Raw genomic sequence first — 11,141 nt, 5'->3', positions numbered from 1 at the left:
TGATTGAAGCGATTTCATAAATTCACTGTAGCTCCATTCATTGACATATGGTCACGACACACTACAGATACGTAGAAAAACTCATAAAGTTTTGTTCGGCTGAAGACGCACTTCAGGTTTCTGCCGTCAGAGCGCTCGAGAGCGCAGTGAGACAAAACGGCGACAGGAGCCGAGAAAGCGTATGTCGTGCTTGAAATGCACTCACATCAGTCAGTCATAACAGTGCAACGACACTTCAGGACGAAGATCCACCAACTGCTAACTCCATTCGGCGATGGTATGCGCAGTTTAAAGCTTCTGGATGCCTCTGTAAGGGGAAATCAACGTGTCGGCCTGCAGTGAGCGAAGAAACGGTTGAACGCGTGCGGGCAAGTTTCACGCGTAGCCCGCGGAAAATTGGCTCATGCCACAACTGGAGACCGACAGCACCGACTTCATCTTTCAACAGGATGATGCTCCACCGCACTTCCATCATGATGTTCGGCATTTCTTAAACAGGAGATTGGAAAACCGATGGATCGGTCGTGGTGGAGATCATGATCAGCAATTCATGTCATGGCCTCCACGCTCTCCCGACTTAACCCCATGCGATTTCTTTCTGTGGGGTTATGTGAAAGATTCAGTGTTTAAACCTCCTCTACCAAGAAACGTGCCAGAACTGCGAGCTCGCATCAACGATGCTTTCGAACTCATTGATGGGGACATGCTGCGTGGAGTGTGGGAGGAACTTGATTTTCGGCTTGATGTCTCCCGAATCACTAAAGGGGCACATATCGAACATTTGTGAATGCCTAAAAAAACTTTTTGAGTTTTTGTATATGTGTGCAAAGCATTTTGAAAATATCTCATATAATAAAGTTATTGTAGAGCTGTGAAATCGCTTCAATCATTTGTAATAACCCTGTATTAAATTCCTGGCGTGGAAGAGGTGGGGATCTGCTGCTGTATGTTGCCCTATTCAGTATGAGCCATGGCTGACAGTCATCATCGAATGAATGTAGATTGCTGTCTTTGTCGTGTGGGACATCGGGCGCTTTTACGCAAAGTAATCTTCCGATTTTTCGATGGTGGTAATTAAAATATCGAAATTAGTACGAGAGTGAGGCAAAATATATTTTTGTAATTTGTTAGAACAACAGCATTAAATTTAGAGTGACATCATTTATCAACATAATGACGTTACCTTTCAGTGCACTTGGACCATCATTGCAAAGGCTTAAGAATACCTCGAGAAGGAAAAGAAAGGTCTTTTGTTGAAGAGCAATCACTGAATGTATACCATTTCCATCAACTCTTCTTCGTACGTGAATGTGTTCCGAAGGACGAAGGTCCAAGTCGTCCTGCCATCCACATTTAGGTTTTCCGTCATTTCTGTAAAGTAAGAGTAATTCCAGGATGGTTCCTTTTAACCCTTCACTGCCGTGGACGTGTGTGCATACCTCGCTGCACCATTTCCCATGTGCTCTGCACATCTATCCATGCAATGCTTGCGTTTTCCTACAGCTATTGATGTCTGTATGCGTCCTGAGTTGCCAGCCTCTCACTGCAGCAGTTAATAAAAATGTTTCTAGTATTTATGGTACATCAGATGTCGCTCATTTCGTGTTACCATGTGCAAACAATCTCATTTCGATGTCATGAATTGTTTATGGAATGTGACGATTGTTATGACCATGGGTTTAAATTTCTCTCCGTTTCATTCACAGTTCCTTATGTCCACTTGAAAAAAACACTTCATGTGTAGAAGTTTATCTTGCAGACAGCTCTCGTTAGTAATGCCGTGTGCTCTGTGAACCAAATTACGGAGAACTTTCAGAACCTGAGTATGATGGTGACAGTTACATTAAATATATGTTTTAGTCGATTTCCTATACACTGTGTGTGTCCCAAGGAGCCATTGTCTTTGCGACGAGCCAAGACATCCGAAACTGGAAGGCATCGCTTCTTTTTGACTTCCATTGCAAACTGACTTCTTCTGTGGATGGAATATAGAAGGTTTAAATATTCCTCCAATTTATTTTCACCGGGGGCCACACTACACACGTTTCCTCAAAATCTCTCAAAAACAACTGTGTGCTCTTCAAACTAGCAAATCGCAGTGGCAACTTCCTCGAATTACTCCTTAAACAAATTGACCCCCAAGGGTGGGAACAGTCTATCAATAGTGAGACCGCCAGTTTGTCCAAAAAAATTCTTTGTTAAATAAAAAGTAAATCGAGGTCATAACAAGTCTAACCAAACTGAAACCTCTTAATTAAAATTTCTGGCAATAGGAGATCCGGATTCCGAAGGAGGAACGTTGGTGAATGAGGAGTGTTTACCAATGAAGTTGCATATGTGATGACCACATTTTGCTCCAGAGATCATAATAACGAGGCCAAGTGTTTGGCACAGTCTAGTTTGATGACCCATGTTATTCACTAATGCTCAATTTATAATAAGACATCGGTATACCTGTATGGATTGACCTAATAGTCACAGATTAAATTTAAACATACTTCTTGTCGCCTTTTAGTGTCTCTGGGGCTTTATGGCCGGATGTGGGATGGTGTTTCTCGCTGGTATAAAATGAGGAGCGAGTGTTGTAGCTCCAGTCTGGCTGTTTAGTCAGAATATTGACAAAAGCATACGACCGAAATATTAGGAGGAATAGGTTTTATGCAATTTCAAGACCGAAATGTAATTCAGCCCTTCTTGTTATGTAGTTCAACGAAATTTCAAGACAGTTACCTTATGTTTCCTACCGCTCAGTATGCAGGTAATAATACGGATTTTATAACCTGTATTATACGTGTACGACGTTAAGTATTTAGTTGGATTATCTTCAATGTCACTTGTGTTGTTGAAAAGCATGATTCGTAACAAACGGATTTTTTTATCTGTTTCATTTTGAGGGAGAGCGCCTTAACACGATGTCTGGGAATCTTCGACACCACAGCAAACGACACACGGCTGAACTCTGCTGTTCACCAAGCGTAAGCCATCGCGCGAGACCTGTCGTGTGTTATCGTCGCGTGATTTCCAGAAGATATAACAGATGTAACTGCCCGTAATAAACATAAAAGTGGGCGATTAGTGTTGTAAATGAAAAAGTGATTATGAATATTTAGTTCCTGTCTTGACCTCGACTAGCATCGATGTTAACGTAAGTCTTAAGTTATAATAAAATCGATCGGTAGAAGTGGAAAGTTGTTTGTTTATGTATCACTTTATTCTGAAGTGGTTGCATGTGTGCAGACAGTAACATAAAATTAAATCCGAATTCATAATGAGACGAATGACTTTCTCATGGTCGACTCTTGTTGAGACTTTAAGAATTGTTGAAGTTGAAATGAATCGGCAGCCGATTGACTTCAGACAAGAGAAGAGATAATGATCCAAATGTAAATTTTTGGCAAGACAAGGATCTTTTATGGAACTGTTGATACGTAAAATGATTGGAATTGTGTGTCTCCCTCTTTACTTTCGAGCTCGCAGAAACTTAATAAATTTCACTGAAGTAATTCAAATTCTTTGCGACTTGCCCTCAGGAAAGGATGTCTGAAACGGTCAAGCAGAATACGTACCTGCAGAATGTTTTAGTCAGCTAGGTGTTAGGTACTACGTTTAGTAATGCTGTATGTTTAAGTAATAATATTAAAGGAAGGGACGCTGCAGTTTGTAGTATAAGATGTCTGATAGTATGAAAGGTCAACCTCGTATCCACTTCGTACAACTGCAGACAAAATATGTATCAAAAGAGGATTAACTTGGCATCCTGTTCTTTCTTCGTCCTTCACGCTTTTGAATTGTACAGTCGACAATGTGCCACGGTAAAATATTGTCTCCGTATTGTGCACAAGATCTTCTGTGGATTTTAGTTCTAAGTACATCTTCGTACCGAAAGATGCGTTTTACATAACGCTGTTCTGCATTGGTGCTAACGGATAGTGGCGCAGCTATATTTCCATCGCAAAAAAAAAGACTGACGTGACAACGCTGCAATCTACTACGAGGGAAGCTGACGAGCGCACCAAGCCGAATTATCAATCTAAATGCGATTAGAATGGAAGCACAGATACCTTCATATTTCGGTATCACAGAAGGAGCGATACGAAAGTACTGAGGTCTCGTGCTGCTGACATGGTTCTGAAATGCTGAACGACCTACATACAGATCGCGCTGCGGCAAGAGCTGACTTACGCCGCGCTTCCACGTACATGCAGAGGACCCGTACCATTTCAGTGGATTAGCGCCCATTCCCACGACACATACACACACACACACACACACACACACACACACACACACTGCCGCGGCCAGAGCAGTTTGAGGGAACGCGAGATGTCGCCATAACGACTGCACGGCTACCGGCCGGCGGCACCCGTCCCAGTATCGAAAATGGCGCCGCACACAATAAAAAGCGCAAATTGCTTTGCGCTGTGTTATTTCAGGCGTTAACGCTGTAAGCGTGTGACGTGTTGCGAAGTGCTGAATATAAAAATGAAAAAAAAAGGCCCGGAAGCGCGGTACAAATTCCATCGTTCCCAAAGGAATTATCGCGTGCGCTGCGAGCTGTCCCCTTCAGTGTTATTTACCTAATCGCTGCTAGTGCACTGCAGCTCCCGTTTACGGAATCCGTTTTTTAGCGTTTGTACTTGATAACTGCCAATGCACGTTTTATTTTCACTGTGGCTGATTTAATTTATTAATTTTAAACATCGTCAGTGGTCTCTAAGGGGAGGACCGTATTAAACAAGCTTCAAAAAATAATTAACGTAAAAGCTATTATTTCCACATGCGCTGTGCAGCCCTACTGTGAAAAATATTGAAATTTCCGAGTTATTGAAACTGAAATATTACATCGTAGCGTTGATCCCTGTAAGCCTACTTTAAAAATATTAATATTTATTGAGACAGACAAGCAAGGAACATCGTGTCTCAAAACCTTGATTAATTTAGCAAAACATTCTGCGTGACATTAATCGTAAGTGGTATTCATAAATAGAAGGCACGACTAAATACATAAATAATAAGAGCTTCCACTGATACACTCTCGTAGTATTTGTCGCTCGCCTAATCTACATAATGCCTCCTATTTATTAGAATATGTTAATGTTGTAAGCCTTCTCTAATTTGATGTCTTTGTTACCTAATCAAACGTGATGATCTGTATTAATCTCCCTCCGCTTTCAGTACGAAATCACATGTTATTAAAAAGAGTCATCAATTTTTCGAGAGGATGATTTTCTTCTCAATACTTCCTTTGACTGGAATACTCTCTTTCAAATTTTGAAGGTAGCAGGGGTAAAATAAACGGAACGAAAGGCTATATACAATTTTTTCAGAAGGCAGAGGGCAGTAATAAGAGTCGAGGGACATGAAAGGGATGCAGTGGTTGGGAAGGGAGTGAGACAGGGAAGTATTTGTATGGAGTGTAGCTATGTATGGAAGTGAAACGTGGACGATAAATAGTTTGGACAAGAAGAGAATAGAAGCTTTCGAAATGTGGTGCTAAAGAAGAATGCTGGAGATTAGATGGGAAGATCACATAACTAATGAGGAGGTATTGAATAGGATTGGGGAGAAGAGGAGTTTGTGGCGCAACTTGACAAGAAGAGGGGACCGGTTGGTAGGACATGTTCTGAGGCATCAAGAGATCACCAATTTAGTACTGGAGGGCAGCGTGGAGGGTAAAAATCGCAGAGGAAGACCAAGAGATGAATACACTAACCAGATTCAGAAGGATGTAGGCTGCAGTAGGTACTGGGAAATGAAGAAGCACAGGATAGAGTAGCATGGAGAGCTGCATCAAACCAGTTTCAGGATTGAAACCCAGAACAATAATAACTTCCTACCTTCTGCTAGTATTTTCATCTCTGTATAACTACTACCGATAATTTGTGCAATTATACCTTTCATATTCTTGTCTTCCTTCGCTTGTAGTAATTTTGGCTTCTGTTCATCCTTCAGACTCTGGAGTGCAGCAGCAGATGCTCCATTAACCTATCATTCTTCAAACAGTTTTCAATAATCATCATTCCTCATATGTTCTTTTGATTATTTCATCATTTCAAGTTTCGTGTGTGCGGCTAATTGTTAACATTCTACGATGACGCCATATTTAAAATGTTTCAAATGTTCTTCGCATATCGAATGGTCCTCGCTTCGTGTTTGATTAAAATTCAAAGATTGTTTTCACCTTTCATAAACGTTCAGTTGGCTCAACAATGGACACTCAAGGAACATCGAGACAGTAGAATCACCCCTCACTCCCGTAGTTACATGCTGGAAGTTAGTGGGCCCCTGTTGATGGTAAAAGGCATCAAAATTAGCTCATAAAACGAAACCTGATTAAAAAATGATTGGAGTGATTTTTTAGCAGAGATACAGTGCGAGCCTTCTCTCCATTTTCGCTATCCGTTCACCTGCCGACCCCTCAGCCGGGGCGTGGGCTTCCCTTCTGTCAGATCGTATCTTTGCACAACGTCGGAAAAAGTGCTTACACGTACTGCTTTGAAAGAGCACTAAGTAAATGCCAAAATTTTAGTGAAACTTGTAAAGTCCGCCACAAATGCCCATTATTTACGGAAACAAGAGAGCGGTGATGAGTGTTTTTAGCAGACTCATGTTTTTGGAGTGGTTTTATTGATTCAGAGGGAGATGGGAGCAGATTGGAGGCACATCTACGGCGACCCCCAACCTCTACAACAGACGAAAACATTGAGAAAATTTCAGAGTTAATATGAAAACGACATCGGTTGAGTGTACGTGAGGTTACTGGTACTGTAAGAATCGATGAATAAACAGTACTGTAAACTTTACTTTAAGATTTGGAGATGAGGGAAGTTTTTAGGGAATTAGTGGTTGAGGACCTGACGCCTGTCCTCTCTTATTTGTCTAACAGCAGGACCGTACGAACTTCCCCTCATCGATTTGATTCATATTCATAGAGTGTGAAGGACACGACTATGAATTCAACATTCGTAAACAGGAAGACGCAGCAATCAAAAACTTTTCGAGAAGTTCCAGTTTGATAATTTGAGTCTTGCTTATATATTTTGTATTGTCGCTGGTATTGAAGGAATCTGCAGCTGATCGAGAAAGAGTTTAGTTTCGTTAGAGTGACGTCTCTGGACGAAACCCCACTCCCTGTGTTTCGTCATTTCCGTTTTCATTGCCATGTATTTGTAACAATAAGTATGTGTTCTACAAGAAATTGTGGAATGAGCAAGAACCGATTTTAAGGTAAGACAAGTCTCTTTTGCAATAGAAGAATGGAAATAAACACATACAGGCAAAAATTACTTATTCATCAAATGTGCTGTATGTCGTGGTAACTAAGGTTTTCCGTGTTTCTATGATTAGTATCATACTGAGTTGTGGAGTGCCCTGTGGGTTACACATTATACTCGTCAAAAATATGGATACAATAACAAAATTACTGTACTTATTTGATTCTTACGTATCGTATTTCTATTTCCACACTCCTCTACAAGACACATTTTTCTCCTTATTTCGGGATAAATATTATGAAAATAATAAATTTGTTGTGAGTGAGAACGAAAAAGAGAGGCCAGAACTACCGCACGCGAGATTCGATCCGATACAGAGACACAACGCATATGAAGCCCAGATCTTGCACGTTCGGCTGCGGATCCCTTGAACATGCAACGTATGCAAGTACGCCTAAAACTTTCAAACCTGATTTTTTTCGAAATCGGCTGAGCGTTGTCCACATATGTTGGAGCCCCAGTCGTGCTCTACACATCCTCGCAATATGACTCAAATTGGTGGGGGAAGTTCGCATGATCCCGTTTTAAACATATCGGTGTTGGAATATTAACTCTATGTATGAGGTGTCACCCCGTGTGACATTTTCTATTCCCCAAAGTGATATATGCGCTGAAACAAGAGGGAAGTTCAAGAAGTGAAAGAATAAGCTACGGAGACCATGGATGTGCTTTCACAAGCTAACTTCAAACTCTGCTTTGAGCAGTGGAAAATTCGCATAGAACGCAAGGATCGTGAAGGGGCGTACTTTGAAGCAGATAACGTAATAGTTGTGAAGTATAGTATAGCCGTTATACTTTTATTTGTTTATCCAACCCTTGTTTTGAAAGGGCAGACAATAACGAGCCAATAATCAGACTCGTCCATACATTAGAAAACATGGCTAGAGTGTCCTACATTCGCTGCTGATGATATGTGACGTTAAACGTGGCTCACACCCAAACTTCCAAATGACAGACACTCATATCAGTATCAAACATTGTACCAAACACACTGTATGTCGACAGAGTACCAGCCAGAACTTCGATCTAGTTCGTACTTGTGCTGTCGCCCAGCAAAGCGGGCGTAAATATTAATTAAAAGTAACACCAGAGCTACGAGCAGAGGAAAAGCCTATCTGTGAGTAACAAATGTTTGCTGATTCCGTGGGGAAGCATGTAGAGCATTACATCGTCTTATCAAAGGTCCTGGTTTCGTACCCAAATGACGACTTTTTCAGTATATTATGTGTGAATCTGTTATATGGAACTATTAATACTTCCCCACGTGTAATGCAGTTGTCTCTGTATTCTACTGCTTTTGTTTATTCTGTGGAGTTACAGATGCAATAGCTGCTTTATCACGATTGGAGTCTGTTCTGTTGCACATGTCTGACAGAACACCGCACATATCTGTACAAATTTACTCTATAGGTTTGCTACTTTCAACTAACGAAGCAAAAGCATGCTTCTAAAGAACATTGCTATAAACACCGAAAAGTCTTGTTACGTGTCCGGAAGATGTTCTCTCATTTACAGTTTTACGCTTAAATGGTTAAAACACGACGACCACATCCTTTATCAAATCACCCACGCGCTATCTACAATACTGTCACTCGCATTTCCTCTGCTCCGTAGCTCAGGTGTTAGTTTTAATTGCTGTTTACGCATGTGCTACCGGACAACTATATCAGTGTTTTGTCTGATACTCTATCTACATACAACAATTGGTTCCTATATAAGTGTCTGACATCTGGAGATTTGAGTGTCAGGATTGTTGAAAAGGGACGCACACAGAGGGAGCATGTCAAAAACCTCACAAAAAAGTGAAGTACCTTGGAGAACAATGGTGCAGTTCGAGATCGATATCTGTCTTACGTTCGATCCTTCGTTGAGGTCTCACTTTCAAAGAATGTCATGCCTCACAATTGTAACTCATTCCATCTGTTTAAATGGAGAATGTGAGACGCAATTTGGCTCACCGCGTTATGGCTAACGAATGAGCGAGCTGCACCGATAGGACGCTTACTTGCGACCACAGAAATCAGCATCTTACATCTGGCGCCAATGTAAACCTTCAGTTCCGTTGCGTAATTAAAAATTCACATCCAGTGTCTATTTTCATTCTGGTAGAAGGTATCATATTCTGAAGTCAAATGAATCTTCTTGAAAGGCTCTCTATAGCAGAACCACGAGTAAATGACATTTAATTAACCATTTCCTCTGTTTTTACAGTTCGACACCTTTTTCCAAGTGTGAAGACGTTAGCACCGAATAACCTTGAGCACATGCCAGTTGTAAAACCGAATGCAGACTTACAGATTCTTTAAAAATTTTCTTTTAGTCTGATGTACTCTTTCGATGCCATTATCCTGCGTCCAGAAGGAATGAGGAACAAATTAAAAGTGGTATGAAGTTGGCATCTGTTCTTTCGGACATGTCCGAAAGAACAGATGCCATCTTCATATCGTTAAGGCTAACCGGCTGATGACCTTCTTCAGTGAGGATGCACACGAATTTCCTGAACTCTTACTGGACTCGGTGGATTATGTGCCGCGAGTAATGGGTATAATGGCATGGACACTACGAATGTAGTGTGTGGACAGCAAGTTGCGAATGTCGGTCTCCCGGGGAGTGTACCAGCGATAAGTCCCTGCAGTCCGAGCATCCTCTGTGCCCTCGGTGGCTCAGGTGGATAGAGCGTCTGCCATGTAAGCAGGAGATCCCGGGTACGAGTCCCGGTCGGGGCACACATTTTCAACTGTCCCCGTTGGTGTATATCAACGACTGTCAGCAGCTAATGGTATTGATTTAATTGTAATTTCAAATTAAAAGTGCGCTTAGTAGACATTACCACCCACACAGCAAGGCAACAAGTGTGAATCAACACTTCGCCGTCTACAGCTTCAAATAGATTTCATGAAAGAGAAAAATTTAGTGGTGGAAGGGCGAGTCAGGCAAGAAGATCAAGTGTCATCAAACTCTTTTCAGCTCCACTGCCCGAGGCCTTTAAATCTGTAAGTTGGGAAAACTTAGAAAATCTGATAAACGACTATATTATCTTAACCACATTCGTCTTGTTGCTTACGTTTCAGAACACTGGGACCAATACACAGCGTACCCCCTTCCAGCAGGAACTCGGCTGTATTTTCTCGCACTCAAATGATCATAAAGGTGCCGAAAGTCCTGCGATAGAGAGTCACAAGTGTTTTGCGCCTTTTGCTGCAATACTGCAATGGTTCTTGCACCATACGTATTCTACTGTCAAGAGATCTGGTGATATTGCTGGCCAAGGCAGATGATATTCACCATGAAGAGCACATTGCGTCGTAGCAGCTATGTGTAAACATGCTCTGTCCTGCTGTATACGAAAGTCACCTTCCTTTTGAATAAATGGCAGAAGCACGGCGATACAACTTCTACCTCTACCATGTAGAAACGCTAAATACCACCGTGAGCTCTGATACTCTCTTCCTCCCCCCCCCCCCCCCCACGACCCAGGCCACTGCCACACACACACTATAAACCCTGTGCGGGCGATGCACTGTGGAATACGCATCTCACTAGTTGTACACCATACACGTGTGCATCCATCACTCTCATACGTACAGAACTGGTGACAACAGAGAGCCATACCACTCTCCTACCAACTCTTTCACGACAGCAGAATAGTCATACTTGGCGGTGTTGTGGGAACAGTGGTGCCACTGTCGAGGTACACGTAATTTGAATTCTGCTGCAAGCAGACGGGTCCTTGTGGTCCCTGATGATACAGCAGGAGCTACATGTGTCTGGATTTCGTCGCACAGTGCGTCGATCTTGAAGGGGTCTGTACTAGGCAGACGTCCAGTGCACATGCAGTTAAATAACAAAAGGAAAAACCTTTACCCA

The 11,141-nt window shown here is 41.9% G+C and overlaps 1 non-coding gene across 1 annotated transcript; it reads left to right on the top strand.

The window, feature by feature from the left end:
- Positions 1-9,925: 9,925 nt before the first annotated feature.
- On the top strand, positions 9,926-10,000 carry Trnat-ugu (transfer RNA threonine (anticodon UGU)). The gene has a single exon. It is a non-coding gene; the product is annotated as a tRNA-Thr (tRNA).
- The last annotated feature ends 1,141 nt before the right edge of the window (positions 10,001-11,141 follow it).

The sequence above is a fragment of the Schistocerca cancellata genome, chromosome 7 (assembly GCF_023864275.1).
Source record: "Schistocerca cancellata isolate TAMUIC-IGC-003103 chromosome 7, iqSchCanc2.1, whole genome shotgun sequence".
In the NCBI taxonomy this organism is placed as follows: domain Eukaryota; kingdom Metazoa; phylum Arthropoda; class Insecta; order Orthoptera; family Acrididae; genus Schistocerca; species Schistocerca cancellata.
Note: the sequence above shows the minus strand (reverse complement) of the source record. Positions and strands in the feature narration are given on the sequence as shown.